This window comes from Salvelinus namaycush, chromosome 2 (genome assembly GCF_016432855.1).
Source record: "Salvelinus namaycush isolate Seneca chromosome 2, SaNama_1.0, whole genome shotgun sequence".
NCBI classification, from domain to species: Eukaryota; Metazoa; Chordata; class Actinopteri; order Salmoniformes; family Salmonidae; genus Salvelinus; species Salvelinus namaycush.
Window position 1 is genome coordinate 56,528,170 of NC_052308.1, and position 17,377 is coordinate 56,545,546.

Consider the following 17,377-nt stretch of genomic DNA (forward strand, 5'->3'; position numbering starts at 1 on the left):
CAACACACACATCACAGGCTGATAGCAGGACAGGGTCTCCAAAAAATGATTGTTCTACGTAATAATTGACTAGCACAATACAATAACTCCTAATGTTTGTATTTCTGTGTCTGCTAAGGACGACAAGTTGATTTACGGGGGGAGGTCGGGTAATGTAATTATGTGCTCGGATAAACAGAGGATCCATCTAAAACAAGATGATAAACAGAGGATCCATCTAAAACAGTATAAAACAAGATGATAAACAGAGGATCCATCTAAAACAGTATAAAACAAGATGATAAACAGAGGATCCATCTAAAACAGTATAAAACAAGATGATAAACAGAGGATCCATCTAAAACAGTATAAAACAAGATGATAAACAGAGGATCCATCTAAAACAGTATAAAACAAGATGATAAACAGAGGATCCATCTAAAACAGTATAAAACAAGATGATAAACAGAGGATCCATCTAAAACAGTATAAAACAAGTGCAGTATGTTCTGAGAATGTTACTTTAACGTCAACTCATAACGTCACACTATAACTTCATGGGAGTCTTGTGGAAAGACTGCATGTTGTTTTGGGTGGATTGAGTGACGTCTTCATCAACATTTGCAGAATATTCCTGTAATATTTTCACCTCTTGTCAGACGCCAACAGCCTAGTGGGCTGCAGACATTCATGAGGAGTTCAAGTAGTTTATTTGCCTTTTGCAGGTATTAAAAGTAATACATACATTGTAATTCTTTGTTGGAGCTCTCTCACATATAGGACAGTACATACCAGAGGAGGCTGCTGAGGGGAGGACGGCTCATAATAATGTCTGGAACAGAGTGAATGAAATGGAACACATGGAAACCACGTGTTTGATACCATTCCACTTATTCCCCTCCAGACATTACAAGCCTGTCCTCCCAAATTACGGTCCCACCAACCTCCTGTGGTACGAGCACAAACAGTAAAATATATTATAAAATCACAATGTGTGTGTCCACTGTGTGTGTGTGTCCAGTTTGTGTGTGTGTGTCCAGTGTGTGTGTGTGTGTGTGTGTGTACTGTGTGTGTGTGTGTCCAGTGTGTGTGTGTCCTGTATGTGTGTGTGTGTCCGTCCAGTGTGTGTGTGTCCTGTGTGTGTCTGTGTATGTGTCCTGTGTGTGTGTATGTGTGTCCTGTGTGTGTCCAGTGTGTGTGTATCCTGTGTATGTGTGTGTATGCAGTGTGTGTGTGTATGTCCTGTTTGTTTGTGTGTGTGTGTCCGTCCAGTGTGTGTGTGTGTGTGTGTGTGTGTGTGTGTGTCCGTCCAGTGTGTTTGTCCAGTATGTGTGTGTGTGTGTCCGTCCATTGTTTGTGAGGTGTGTGTGTGTTTGTGTCCAGTGTGTGTGTGTGTGTCCATCCAGTGTTTGTGTGTGTGTGTCCAGTGTGTGTGTCCTGTGTGTGTGTGTCCAGTGTCCTGTGTGCACGTGTCCTGTGTGTGTATGTCCAGTGTGTGTGTGTCCTGTGTGTGTATGTCGAGTGTGTATGTGTGTGTGTGTGTGTGTCCTGTGTGTGTCCAGTGTGTGTGTGTCCTGTGTGTGTGAGTATGTGTGTGTGTGTGTCCTGTGTGTGCGTGTCCGTCCAGTGTTTGTGTGTGTGTGTGTGTCGAGTGTGTGTGTCCTGTTTGTGTGTGTGTCCAGTGTCCTGTGTGCATGTGTCCAGTGTGTGTGTCCTGTGTGTGTATGTCCAGTGTGTGTGTGTGTGTGTGTGTGTGTGTGTGTGTATGTCCAGTGTGTGTGTGTGTGTGTGTGTCCAGTGTGTGTGTGTGTGTGTATGTCCAGTGTGTGTGTGTGTGTGTGTCCTGTGTGTGTGTGTCCAGTGTGTGTGTGTCCTGTGTGTGTGTGTCCTGTGTGTCCAGTGTGAGTGTGTGTGTGTGTGTGTCCAGTGTGTGTGTGTCCAGTGTGTGTGTGTGTGTCCAGTGTGTGTGTGTGTGAATGTGTGTCCAGTGTGTCCAGTGTGTGTGTGTGTGTCAGGTTATTATTTACAGGGTCACTGAGGAATCATCCCAAACCCAAAACCCTGGATAGAGGGGCTCAGTGAATGTGGAGGTGAATGTGATCAGGTGGGTCAGTGTGTCAGAGGAGGCTCTATAGAAGGACAGAGTGCCGGCTGGCCAGTCCAGATACACTCCTACTATGTGGGAGCTGCAGGGGCGGACGTCTATGGTAGTGGAATTATTATTGTGCCAGGCAGTGTAACGGTTGTTAATGCAGGTCAGACTCCAGGACTTGTCATTGTGTCCAAGACAACAGTCATTAACCCCTTCCTCTCCTGCTGATTCCTTTATATGTCACTCCTATAACAGGTCTTCTCCCACTCCACTCTACCTCCCAGTAACAGCGCCCAGTCAGACCCTCTCTACACAGCACCTGTCCACAGTCCTCAAATCTCTCTGGGTGATCAGGATACGGCTGCTTCTCTCTCCTCCATGTCACCTTTCTGTTCTCCTCAGACAGAGAGAGGAGTCTGTATACTGTGTTTGGGTCCAGTGTGAGATCACAGACATCTGATGGATGAAACCAGACACAATATTAAAAATCATCATCCTTCACATTAGAATGTTAACTCACTTTTCACTAATTCATTTAATGTAGATGTTTCTAGGTATCAAAAGGAGAAGTTCAGGTAACTTGAGACTTGTTGAATGATCATATGTTATACTGTATGGTAATATAATACACACTTATTCCCATTAATTACACACACACACACACACACACACACACACACACACACACACACACACACACACACCTCTATGCATGCATGAACACACACACACACACACACGTTGTCAAAGCAACTCTCTGTAAACTTTGGTGTCCCTGATTTCTGCTTCTGTAGAACTACAGCTGATATTTAATATGACCAAGTAAGTAATGATGGTGGTCTTTGACTTTGACTTAACTTGAATTAAGACTTATTCTTAGTCATATTCTTCACAGCAGTCAACACTCACATTTTCTAAGCCCAGGTTTCATTCTGTTCTCTCCACCATGTTCCACACTGTAGCGGTAAGCAGAAGAACAGACAGTCATTGAGGGGTACACCTGAACTCACACACACACACACACACACACACACACACACACAGTCAGCATATACCTTTGTCCAAGTGGTGGTAAGAATGTTTGTCTTAACCAGCCTGGTAAGTCAAACATGTCTGATATGAACATTGACATAAACCCTCTACATACTTGAGTTTCTCCAGTCTGCAGTGTGGATCCTCCAGTCCAGCAGAGAGCAGTCTGACTCCTGAGTCTCCTGGGTGATTGTAGCTCAGGTCCAGCTCTCTCAGGTGTGAGGGGTTTGACCTCAGAGCTAAGACCAGAGAAGCACAGCCTTCCTCTGTGACTAGACAGCCTGACAGCCTGCAAAGAGTCAAATCATATTAAAATCACACTGATATTCTTTGGTGGTGAAAATAGTGGCAGTATATTTTTTTAAATTAATGTTTTCTACATTTTCAGATACATCAGTGTCCTGAAACCTGCCATGTCTATTCATATATTAATGTACCATTATTAGAAATGATACATTATCAAAGTATTGCCTCAGATAGAATAATGTATAGTACAATTTTTTGAGTAGACTAACCAGACCAGTTTAAAAAGCAGTATCAGTCAAAAGACAGTGAGGTATCATATTTAGATTGTATTGAGTATACAGTCCACACCATATCTATAATGACAGTGAGGTATCAGATTTAGATTGTATTGAGTAAACAGTCCACACCATATCTATAATGACAGTGAGGTATCAGATTTAGATTGTATTGAGTATACAGTCCACACCATATCTATAATGACAGTGAAGCTAACATTTTAAATGTGGCTCTATACTCCAACATTTTGGATTTCAGATCAAATGTTTCATATGAGGTGACAGTATATAATGTCACCTTTTATTTGAGGATATTTTCATACATATCTGTTTCACCATTTAGAAAAATAAAAGCACTTTATGTGTCCAGTCTGCCAATTTGAAGAAGTCATAATTATTCTGACCAATTCACTTATAGTGTATTAAAGTAGCCAAAAGAATAGTATTTGGTCTGATATTCCTTTAACGCAATGACTACATCAAGCCTGTGACTCAAACTAGTTGATTGTACTTGCAGTTTGTTTTGGTTGTGTTTTGGGTTGTGTTTTTCCCAATATTAAAATTGTGGATGATGACTGGAGTAAATGTCTTTCTTAGTGAGCGGACAACATGTTTCTAAACACCACTAAATTAATCCTGATGATGCCATTATTAAGAAAAATCATGAATGAATCATTCATAATAATGAGTGAGAAAGTTACAGAGGCTACAACAAAACATGCTAACCTCTCACCATTACCAATAACAGGGGAGATTAGCATTTATACTGATATTTGTGCCTCTATAACTTTGTTATTCATCATTATTCACTATTCATATCTAAACGGTAAAATATATGTATGAATTCCCTCAAATAAAAGGTGACATTCTGTACTGTCACCTAATATGAAACATTATATCTCAAATCCAAAATGCTGGAGCATAGCACCAAATTTAAAACTGTAAGCATCACTGTCCAAACACATATGGTGTGGACTATGTGTGTCTGGTAAACACATGTGGATCTGGTGAACAGTTATCACTTGTTGACCAACTACAGGAATACTGACCTCAGAGTCTCCAGTTTACAGTGGGGATTCCCCAGTCCAGCAGAGAGCAGCTTCACTCCTGAATCCTTCAGGTCATTGTTACTCAGGTCCAGCTCTCTCAGGTGTGAGGGGTTGGAACTGAGAACTGAGGCCAACACTTTACAGGATGTGTCTGTGAGTTTACAGACAGTGAGTCTGCCAACACAGAAGAAATACAATGACAGACAGGTTGTATTAAAATATGTTACGCTTAGCTTTCCCTGCTTACGCTATAACCCGGTTACACTAATAATGTGTTGGGTTTGACCTCAGAGCTGAGACCAGAGAAGCACAGCCTTCCTCTGTGACTAGACAGCCTGACAGCCTGCAAAGAGTCAAATCATATTAAAACCACACGGCTATTCTTTGGACTTGAATATAGTGGCACTATATTTTTTTAAATAAATGTTCAGATACGTCAGTGTCCTGAAACCTGCCATATCTATTCATACATGAATGTTTCATTAATAGAAATGACAAATTATACAAGTATTGCTTGCAGATAGAAAGATGCATATTAACAAATATTTGAGTAGACTGACCAGATCAGTTTAAAAAGCAGTATCAGTCAAAAGACAGACAGTGAGGTATCAGATTTAGATTGTATTGATTATACAGTCCACACCATATCTATTTTGAAAGTGAAGCTAACATTTTAAATATGGCTCTATACTCCAACATTTTGGATTTCAGATCAAATGTTTCATATGAGGTGACAGTATATAATGTCACCTTTTATTTGTGGGTATTTTAATACATCTGTGTCACCATTTAGAAATGAAAGCACTTTATTTATGTATCTAGTCCCCCTATTTAAAGAAGTCATAAGTATTCTAACCAACTCACTTATAGTGCATTAAAGTAGTATTAAAACTTCTTGACGCTAGGGGCCAGAATGTTTCTTTTATATTTTATAATGTTCCCAACGTAAATGGACTATTTCTCAGGCCCAGATCGTAGAATCTGCATATAATTAACAGATTAGGATAGAAAACACTCCAAAGTCTCCAAAACTGTCAAAATATTGTCTGTGAGTATAACAAAACTGATTCTGCAGGCAAAAATCTGAGGAAATCCAACCCGGAAGTGCTTTAAAAATAAAATAAAAATCCCTGTTCTGTTTCCTGCCCCTCTATATTTAAAGGCGTATCAACCAGATTCCTTTTCCAATGGCTTCCTCAGGCTGTGACCAGGCTTTAGACATAGTTTCAGGCTTTAATTTTGAAAAATCAGCGAGATTTTTTAGAACGAGTCAGGTGTCCTTTGATTAGTTCCTCGCGCGAGAGGGCTAGCTCGACATTTTCTTTCTCTTTTATTGAGTAGGTTATCGTCCGGTTGAAATATGATCGTTTATGTATGTTAAAAACAACCTGAGGATTGATTATAAAAATGTTTGACATGTTTCTACGAACATTACGGATACTTTTAGGAATTTTTCTGCCTTTCAGGAACGGAACGAGGCTGTGGTTTTCTGAACATAAAAACGCCAGTTGGGTTGCGCATTTCGATATAATACTAATTTGTGATAAAAGTAATATTTATCGAACAAAAATAACATTTGTGTGACTGGGAGTCTCGTGAGTGCAAACATCCGAAGATTATCAAAGGTAAGCGATTAATTTTATTGCTTTTCTGACTTTCGTGACCAAGCTAATTTAAGGCTAACTGTTCTAGCATTGATTGATACACTCACAAAAGCTTGGATTGCTTTCGCTGCAAAGCATATTTTCAAAATCTGACACAATAGGTGGATTAACAACAAGCTAAACTGTGTTTTGGTATATTTCACTTGTGATTGCAAGATTATAAATATTTTTAGGATTATTTTTGAATTTGGCGCACTGCAATTCAATGGTTGTTTAGGAAAATGATCCCGGTAACGGGATTCGTAGCGCCAAGAAGTTAAGTATTCAAAAGTTTAGTATTCGGTCCCATATTCGTTCAACACGACGACTACATCAAGCTTGTGACTCAAACTCGTTGGTTGATGCCTGGAGTAATTTTCATTTGCAGTTTATTTTGGTTGTGTTTTCGGTTATGTTTTGCCCAATAGTAACTGAATGGTGGATGATGCCTGGAGTAATTTTCTGTCTAAGTGAGTAGATAACATGTTTCTAAACAATAATAATTTAATCCTGATGATTAAGAAAAATCATGAATGAATCATGAATAATAATGAGTGAGAAAGTTACAGAGGCTACAACAAAACATGCTAACCTCTCACCCTTACCAATAACAGAGACTACAACAAAACACCATGACCAATAACAGAGGCTACAACAAAACATGCTAACCTCTCACCATTAGCAATAACAGAGGCTACAACAAAACATGCTAACCTCTCACCATTACCAATAACAGAATCTACAACAAAACATGCTAACCTCTCACCATTACAATAACAGAGACTACAACAAAACATGCTAACCTCTCACCATTACCAATAACAGAGGCTACAACAAAACATGCTAACCTCTCACCATTACCAATAACAGAGGCTACAACAAAACATGCTAACCTCTCACCATTACCAATAACAGAGGATACAACAAAACATGCTAACCTCTCACCATTACCAATAACAGAGGATACAACAAAACATGCTAACCTCTCACCATTACCAATAACAGAGGATACAACAAAACATGCTAACCTCTCACCATTACCAATAACAGAGGCTACAACAAAACATGCTAACCTCTCACCATTACCAATAACAGAGGCTACAACAAAACATGCTAACCTCTCACCATTACCAATAACAGAGGCTACAACAAAACATGCTAACCTCTCACCATTACCAATAACAGAGGCTACAACAAAACATGCTAACCTCTCACCATTACCAATAACAGAGGCTACAACAAAACATGCTAACCTCTCACCATTACCAATAACAGAGGCTACAACAAAACATGCTAACCTCTCACCATTACCAATAACAGAGGCTACAACAAAACATGCTAACCTCTCACCATTACCAATAACAGAGGCTACAACAAAACATGCTAACCTCTCACCATTACCAATAACAGAGGCTACAACAAAACATGCTAACCTCTCACCATTACCAATAACAGAGACTACAACAAAACATGATAACCTCTCACCATTACCAATAACAGAGACTACAACAAAACATGCTAACCTCTCACCATTACCAATAACAGAGGCTACAACAAAACATGCTAACCTCTCACCATTACCAATAACAGAGGCTACAACAAAACATGCTAACCTCTCACCATTACCAATAACAGAGACTACAACAAAACATGCTAACCTCTCACCACTACCAATAACAGAGGCTACAACAAAACATGCTAACCTCTCACCATTACCAATAACAGAGACTACAACAAAACATGCTAACCTCTCACCATTACCAATAACAGAGGCTACAACAAAACATGCTAACCTCTCACCACTACCAATAACAGAGGCTACAACAAAACATGCTAACCTCTCACCATTACCAATAACAGAGGCTACAACACAACATGCTAACCTCTCACCATTACCAATAACATGGGAGGTTAGCATTTATTCTGATCTTTGTGCCTCTAACTTTGTTATTTATCTTCTTTTTTTTCACGATTCATTCATAATTATTCATAATCATGGTCGCATCCACAAGAATGTAGAAGTGTTCAGAAACATCTTCTAAACTTACTGACAAAACAAGTGAAGTGACTCCAAAATGACAGGACATTATTCACCATTTAGTTTCTATTTGGAAAAACACATTCCAAAATACAACCTGAACAAACTGCAAATGCATTCAGCAAGTTGGTAGAATCACAAGCTTGATGTAATCACTGCAGGCATGGAATATGAGACCAAACACTAAACTTGACTAAATTAATTCGTCCAAATAATTAAGACTTCTTCAAATGGGAGAACTAAACTCAGCCAAAAAATAAACGCCCTCTCACTGTCAACTGCGTTTATTTTCAGCAACTTAACATTTGTACATTTTTGTATGACCATAACAAGATTCAACAACTGAGCCATAAACTGAACAAGTTCCACAGACATTTGACTAACAGAAATTGAATTGTGTCCCTGAACAAATTGGGTTCAAAATCAAAAGTAACAGTCAATGCAGCTGGTGGCTGCACCAGATACTAAGTACTGCAGTGCATCTTCTCCTCATGGACTGCAACAGATTTGCCAGTTCTTGCTGTGAGATGTTACCCCACTCTTCCACCAAGGCACCTGCAAGTTCCCAGATATTTTTGCGGGGAATGGCCCTAGCCCTCACCCTCCGATCCAACAGGTCCCAGACGTGCTCAATGGAATTGAGATCCGGGCGCTTCGCTGGCCATGGCAGAACACTGACATTCCTGTCTTGCAGGAAATCACACACAGAACGAGCAGTATGGCTGGTGGCATTGTCATGCTGGAGGGTCATGTCAGGATGAGCCTGCAGGAAGGGTACCACATGAGGGAGGAGGATGTCTTCCCTGTAACGCACAGCGTTGAGATTGCCTGCAATGACAACAAGCTCAGTCCGATGATGCTGTGACACACCGCCCCAGACCATGATGGACCCTCCACCTCCAAATCGATCCCGCTCCAGAGTATAGTCCTCGGTGTAACGCTCATTCCTTCGACGATAAACGCGAATCCGACCATCACCCCTGGTGAGACAAAACCGCGACTCGTCAGTGAAGAACACTTTTTGCCAGTTCTGTCTGGTCCAGCGATGGTGGGTTTGGGCCCCTAGGCGACGTTGTTGCCGGTGATGTCTGGTGAGGACCTGCCTACAACAGGTCTACAAGCCCTCAGTCCAGCCTATCGCGGACAGTCTGAGCACTGATGGAGCGATTGTACGTTCCTGGTTTAACTCGGGCAGTTGTTGCCATCCTGTACCTGTCCCACAGGTGTGATGTTCCGATGTACTGATCATGCGCAGGTGATGGTACACGTGGTCTGCCACTACAAGGACGATCAGCTGTCCATCCTGTCTCCCTGTAGCGCTGTCTTATGCGTCTCACAGTAGGGACATTGCAATTTATTGCCCTGGCCACATCTGCAGTCCTCATGCATCTTGGCAGCATGCCTAAGGCACATTCACGCAGATGAGCAGGGACCCTGGGCATCTTTCTTTTGGTGTTTTTCAGAGTCAGTAGAAATTCCTCTTTAGTGTACTAAGTTTTCATAACTGTGACCTTCATTGCCTACCGTCTGTAAGCTGTTAGTGTCTTAACGACCATTCCACAGGTGCATGTTCATTAATTGTTTATGGTTCATTGAACAAGCATGGGAAACTGTGCTTAAACCCTTTCCAAGAAAGATCTGTGAAGTTATTTGGATTTTTACAAATTGTCTTCGAAAGACAGGGTCCTGAAAAAGGGATGTTTCTATTTTTAATGAGTTTAGATACATAAAGTGCTTTCATATCTAAACGGTAAAATATACAGTCCTGGACAAAAGTTTTGAGAATGACACAAATAAATTCACAATGTCTGCTGCCTCAGTTTGTATGATGGCAATTTGCATATACTCCAGAATGTTATGAAGAGTGATCAGATGAATTGCAATTCATTTCAAAGTCCCTTTTTGCCATGCAAATGAACTGAATCCCCCCAAAAACATTCCCACTGCTTTTCAGCCCTGCCACAAAAGGACCAGCTGGCATCATGTCAGTGATTCTCTCATTAACACAGGTGTGAGTGTTGACGAGGACAAGGCTGGAGTTCACTCTGTCAGGCTGATTGAGTTCGAATAACAGACTGGAAGCTTCAAAAGGAAGGTGGTGCTTGGAATCATTGTTCTTCCTCTGTCAATCATGGTTACCTGCAAGGAAACACGTGCCGTCATCATTGCTTTGCACAAAAAGGGCTTCACAGGCAAGGATATTGCTGCCAGTAAGATTGCACCTAAATCAACCATTTATCGGAACATCAAGAACTTCAAGGAGAGCGGTTCAATTGTTGTGAAGGCTTCAGTGCGCCCAAGAAAGTCCAGCAAGCGCCAGGACCGTCTCCTAAAGTTGATTCAGTTGTGGGATCGGGGCACCACCAGTAGAGAGCTTGCTCAGGAATGGCAGCAGGCAGGTGAGAGTGCATCTGCACACACAAGACTTTTGTAGGATGTCCTGGTGTCAAGAAGGGCAGCAAAGAAGCCACTTCTCTCCAGGAAAAACATCAGGGACAGACTGATATTCTGCAAAAGGTACAGGGATTGGACTGCTGAGGACTGGGGTAAAGTCATTTTCTCTAATGAATCTTCTTTTCGATTGTTTGGGGCATCCGGAAAAAAGCTTGTCCGGAAAAGACAAGGTGAGTGCTACCATCAGTCCTGTGTCATGCCAACAGTAAAGCATCCTGAGACCATTCATGTGTGGGGTTGCTTCTCAGCCAAGGGAGTGGGCTCACTCACAATTTTTTCTAAGAACACAGCCATAAATAAAGAATGGTACCAACACATCCTCCGAGAGCAACTTCTCCCAACCATCCAGGAACAGTTTGGTGATGAACATTGCCTTTTCCAGCATGATGGAGCACCTTGCCATAAGGCAAATGTGATAACTAAGTGGCCCGGGGAACAAAACATCGATATTTTGGGTCCATGGCCAGGAAACGTCTCAGACCTTAATCCCATTGAGAACTTGTGGTCAATCCTCAAGAGGCGGGTGGACAAACAAAACCCCACAAATTCTGACAAACTCCAAGCATTGATTATGCAAGAACGGGCTGCCATCAGTTAGGATGTGGCCCAGAAGTTAATTGACAGCATGCCAGGGCGGATTGGAGAGGTCTTGAAAAAGAAGGGTCAACAATGCAAATATTGACTCTTTGCACCAACTTCATGTAATTGTCAATAAAAGCCTTTGACACTTATGAAATAGTAATTATTCTTCAGTATTCCAAAGTAACATCTGACAAAAATATCTAAAGACACTGAAGCAGCAGACTGAAAATTAACATGTGTCATTCTCAACTTTGACCATGACAGTATATGTATGAATACCCTCAAATAAAAGGTGACATTATATACTGTCACCTCATATGAAACAGTCTAACAGTCAATCTATAATGCTGGAGCATAGCACCATATTTAAAACTCTAAGCTTCACTGTCCAAACACATATGGTGTGGACTATGTGTGTCTGGTGGATCTGTGGATCTGGTGAACAGTTATCACTTGTTGACCAACTACAGGAATACTGACCTCAGAGTCTCCAGTTTACAGTGGGGATTCCCCAGTCCAGCAGAGAGCAGCTTCACTCCTGAATCCTTCAGGTCATTGTTACTCAGATCCAGCTCTCTCAGGTATGAGAGGTTTGAACTGAGATCTGAGGCCAACACTTTACAGGATGTGTTTCTGAGTTTACAGCCAGTGAGTCTGCCAACACAGAAGAAATACAATGACAGACAGGTTGTATTAAAATGTTAAGCTCAGCTTTCCCTGTTTACGCTGTAACCTGTGCACAAATAATGTGTTGGGTTTGACCTCAGAGCTGAGACCAGAGAAGCACAGCCTTCCTCTGTGACTAGACAGCCTGACAGCCTGCAAAGAGTCAAATCATATTAAAATCACACTGATATTCTTTGGTGGTGAAAATAGTGGCAGTTATATCAGTGTCCTGAAACATGTCTTATATATGCATAAATTAATGCATCATTATTAGAAATGACAAATTATACAAGTATTGCTTGTAGATAAACATGTATAGTACAAATATGTGAGTAGACTGACCAGACCAGTTTAAAAGCAGAATCAGTAAAAAGACAGACAGTGAGGTATCAGATTTAGATTGTATTGAGTATACAGTCCACACCATATCTATAATGACAGTGAGGTATCAGATTTAGATTGTATTGAGTAAACAGTCCACACCATATCTATAATGACAGTGAGGTATCAGATTTAGATTGTATTGAGTATACAGTCCACACCATATCTATAATGACAGTGAGGTATCAGATTTAGATTGTATTGAGTATACAGTCCACACCATATCTATAATGACAGTGAGGTATCAGATTTAGATTGTATTGAGTAAACAGTCCACACCATATCTATAATGACAGTGAGGTATCAGATTTAGATTGTATTGAGTATACAGTCCACACCATATCTATAATGACAGTGAGGTATCAGATTTAGATTGTATTGAGTAAACAGTCCACACCATATCTATAATGACAGTGAGGTATCAGATTTAGATTGTATTGAGTATACAGTCCACACCATATCTATAATGACAGTGAGGTATCAGATTTAGATTGTATTGAGTAAACAGTCCACACCATATCTATTTTGACAGTGAAGCTAACATTTTAAATGTGTCTCTATACTCCAACATTTTGGATTTCAGATCAAATGTTTCATATGAGGTGACAGTATATAATGTCACCTTTTATTTGTGGGTATTTTAATACATCTGTGTCACCATTTAGAAATGAAAGCACTTTATGTATCTAGTCTCCCTATTTGAAGAAGTAATACGTTTTCTGACCAATTCACTTAAAGTGTATTAAAGTAGTCAAAAGTATAGTATTTGGTCCCATATTCTTTGAACACAATGACTTCATCAAGCCTGTGACTGCAATGATTGAGAAAGATCATGAATGAATCATGAATAATAATGAGTGAGAAAGTTAGAGGCTACAACAAAACATGCTAACCTCTCACCATTACCAATAACAGAGGCTACAACAAAACATGCTAACCTCTCACCATTACCAATAACAGAGGCTACAACAAAACATGCTAACCTCTCACCATTACCAATAACAGAGGCTACAACAAAACATGCTAACCTCTCACCATTACCAATAACAGAGACTACAACAAAACATGCTAACCTCTCACCATTACCAATAACAGAGGCTACAACAAAACATGCTAACCTCTCACCATTACCAATAACAGAGGATACAACAAAAAATGCTAACCTCTCACCCATTACCAATAACAGAGACTACAACAAAACATGCTAACCTCTCACCATTACCAATAACAGAGGCTACAACAAAACATACTAACCTCTCACCATTACCAATAACAGAGGCTACAACAAAACATGCTAACCTCTCACCATTACCGATAACAGAGACTACAACAAAACATGTTAACCTCTCACCATTACCGATAACAGAGACTACAACAAAACATGCTAACCTCTCACCATTACCAATAACAGAGACTACAACAAAACATGCTAACCTCTCACCATTACCAATAACAGAGGCTACAACAAAACATGCTAACCTCTCACCATTACCAATAACAGAGACTACAACAAAACATGCTAACCTCTCACCATTACCGATAACAGAGACTACAACAAAACATACTAACCTCTCACCATTACCAATAACAGAGGCTACAACAAAACATGCTAACCTCTCACCATTACCAATAACAGAGACTACAACAAAACATGCTAACCTCTCACCATTAACATCAAATAAAAGGTGACATTCTGTACTGTCGACTAATATGAGACATTCTAACTAAAATCCAAAATGCTGGAGCATAGCACCAAATGTAAAACTGTAAGCTTCACTGTCCAAACACATATGTTGTGGACTATGTGTGTCTGGTAAACACATGTGGATCTGGTGAACAGTTATCACTTGTTGACCAACTACAGGAATACTGACCTCAGAGTCTCCAGTTTACAGTGGTGATTCCCCAGTCCAGCAGAGAGCAGCTTCACTCCTGAATCCTTCAGGTCATTGTTACTCAGATCCAGCTCTCTCAGGTGTGAGGGGTTTGACCTCAGAGCTGAGACCAGAGAAGCACAGCCTTCCTCTGTGACTCCACAGCCTGACAGCCTGCAAAGAGATCATCATGACTTCACAAACACACTGTTAATTTAACACCAGTAGTGTAGAAGGACAATGGCAGATGCATTTGGTTTATTTTCTCAAACATCATATCGATTCATCTTCCCTCTCCTAGAATTGTATGGTCATATTGTTATACTAATGTGAAACTCAATGCAATTATTCAATATGATTTTCAATATAAAATATATATACATATTATAATACATATTTCTCTCTAAACTGGATAAATCTTCATGACGATTAGTTCTTATATGTCATTTTATTTACTCACAGAACAGCTCTGGAGGCTTTGACCACTGGCATCAGCCTCAGAAGACCTTCCTCTGATCTGGAGTATTTCTTCAGGTCAAACACATCCAGCTCCTTTTCTGAAGTCAGCAACACAAAGACCAGAGCTGACCACTGTGCAGGTGACAGTTTGGGTTTTGAGAGACTTCCTGATCTCAGGTATCTTTGGATCTCCTCCACTAGAGAATGGTCATTCAGTTCATTCAGACAGTGGAACAGATTGATGCACCTCTCTGGAGAGGGATTCTCCCTGATCTTCTCCTTGATGTACTTGACTGTTTCTTCATGGCTCTGTGAGCTGCTTTTTGTCTTTGTCAGTAGACCTTGTAAGTGCTTCTGATTGGACTCCAGTGAGAGGCCCAGAAGGAAGCGGAGGAAAAGGTCCAGGTTTCCCGTCTCACTTTGTAAGGCTTTATCCACAGCACTCTTGTAGAAACTAACTTCAGACACGTTTCCGAACAGCAGAGAAAAGACACTGGACTTCGTTTGCAATTTGTCCATTAGATTCTCATTGTTGTTGATGAATGAGAGGAACACATATACAGCAGCCAGAAACTCCTGAATGCTCAGATGAACAAAGCAGTACACCTTGTCCTGGTACAGCACACATTCCTCTTTAAAGAGCTGTGTGCACAATCCTGAGTACACTGAGGCTTCATTGACATCAATGCCAGCGTCTTTCAGGTCTCCTTCATAGAAAATCAGATTGCCATTCACAAGCTGCTGAAAAGCCAGTTTTCCCAGTGACAGAATGCTCTCTTTATTCCAGTTTGGACCTGTCTCTTCTTTCCCAAGATACTTTTCATTATTCTGTTTGGAATGAAACACCACAAGGTGTGTGTACATCTCAGTCAGAGTCTTGGGCATCTCTTCTCTCTTATGTTTCAGCATGTGTTCAAGGACTGTTGCAGAAATCCAACAGAAGACTGGAACGTGGCACATGATGCGGAGGCTCCTTGATGTCTTTATGTGTGAGATGATTCTGCTAGCCAGGTCCTCATCACTGAATCTCTTCCTGAAGTATTCCTCCTTCTGTGGGTCATTGAACCCTCGTACCTCTGTCACCTGGTCAACACACCCTGAAGGGATCTTATTGGCTGCTGCAGGTCGGGTAGTTATCCAGAGGAGAGCAGAGGGAAGCAGATTTCCCCTGATCAGATTTGTCAGCAGAACATCCACTGAGGTTGACTCTGTGACGTCCCAACAGATCTTGTTCTTCTGGAAGTCTAGGGGCAGTCGGCACTCATCCAGACCATCAAAGATGAACAGAACTTTGTACTTGTTGTAGTTGGAGATTCCTGATTGTTTGGTTTCCATTGAAAAGTGATTGAGAAGGTCAATGAAAGTGTGTTTGTCCTTTTTCATCAAATTCAGCTCCCGGAAAGGGAATGAAAATACAAATTGGACATCCTGATTTGCTTTTCCTTCAGCCCAGTCCAGAATGAACTTCTGCACAGAGACTGTTTTTCCAATGCCAGCGACTCCCTTTGTCAGCACAGTTCTGATAGGTTTGTCTTGTCCAGTTAAGGATTTGAAGATGTCGTTACATTTGATTGCAGTCTCTGGTCTTGCTTGTTTCCTGGTTGTTGTCTCAATCTGTCTCAGCTCATGTTCATTATTGACCTCTCCTGTTCCACCCTCTGTGATGTAGAGCTCTGTGTAGATCTTATTGAGAAGTGTTGGGTTTCCTTGTTTAGCGATCCCCTCAAATACACATTGAAACTTCTTCTTTAGATTAGATTTGAGTTCACGTTGGCAAATCACAGCAGGATCATCTGAATCTAGAAATAACACAGAGGATATTAATATTACGTCTGTTTTAGTGCCTACAGTATTGTAGGACTAATATAAAGTTGTAAATTATAATTATTTATTCTCTTATATATTATATATTCTCTTCTTACTGTATAAATGTGTACATTTTTTCATAATGCATTACAGACTGAATATATTATTATTGATGGTATTGTTCATGTTGTCTCTCTCTCTCCCTTGCAGTCTCTCTCTCTCTCTCTCTTTTCATTGAGTTACACAGCTACTTTAGCTGTACCTTAGCTACAGCTTTTAAATGTTATAAAACAGCATTCAACATGAGGCAGACAGATCTTACATTTCTCCAGTGTGTCAGCAAGCTCCTTCTGGTTCATTTTCCTCAGGACGTGCAGTGTGATCTTCAGAGCCCCCTCTCTGGCACTGCTCTCCTGCTTCTCATCTTCAGCATCCACCACTTCCTTATCCTGCTTCTGACTCTCAAAGCCTTCTGGGAGTTCTGGACTAAGAATCCTCTTGAACATCTTCAGCTCGTTCTTCACAAATGTCATAATTTTCTCTTCAAGCAACTGAAATAAATCAAGTAAATAAGTTAAGCAAGAGACAAAATGCTTTCTCATTAACACATTAATTAATGATTGACAGATCAACTGTAATTGAGGTAAACAAAAACAAATGTACATAACAGGACCACATACACTGAATATGGAGGCCAGGTCTGTTTGATGACTCTGGGAAGACTGACCACTGAGAATCTCTGACTCTGATCTCTCCTGTTGGTTTCTGTGGACAAAACATGAGATTACATCTCCTCATCCA

At 40.6% G+C, this 17,377-nt stretch overlaps 1 pseudogene; it reads right to left on the reverse strand.

Moving 5' to 3' along the window:
* Positions 1-1,955: 1,955 nt before the first annotated feature.
* Positions 1,956-17,118, reverse strand: LOC120022268 (annotated as a pseudogene).
* Positions 17,119-17,377: the final 259 nt, after the last annotated feature.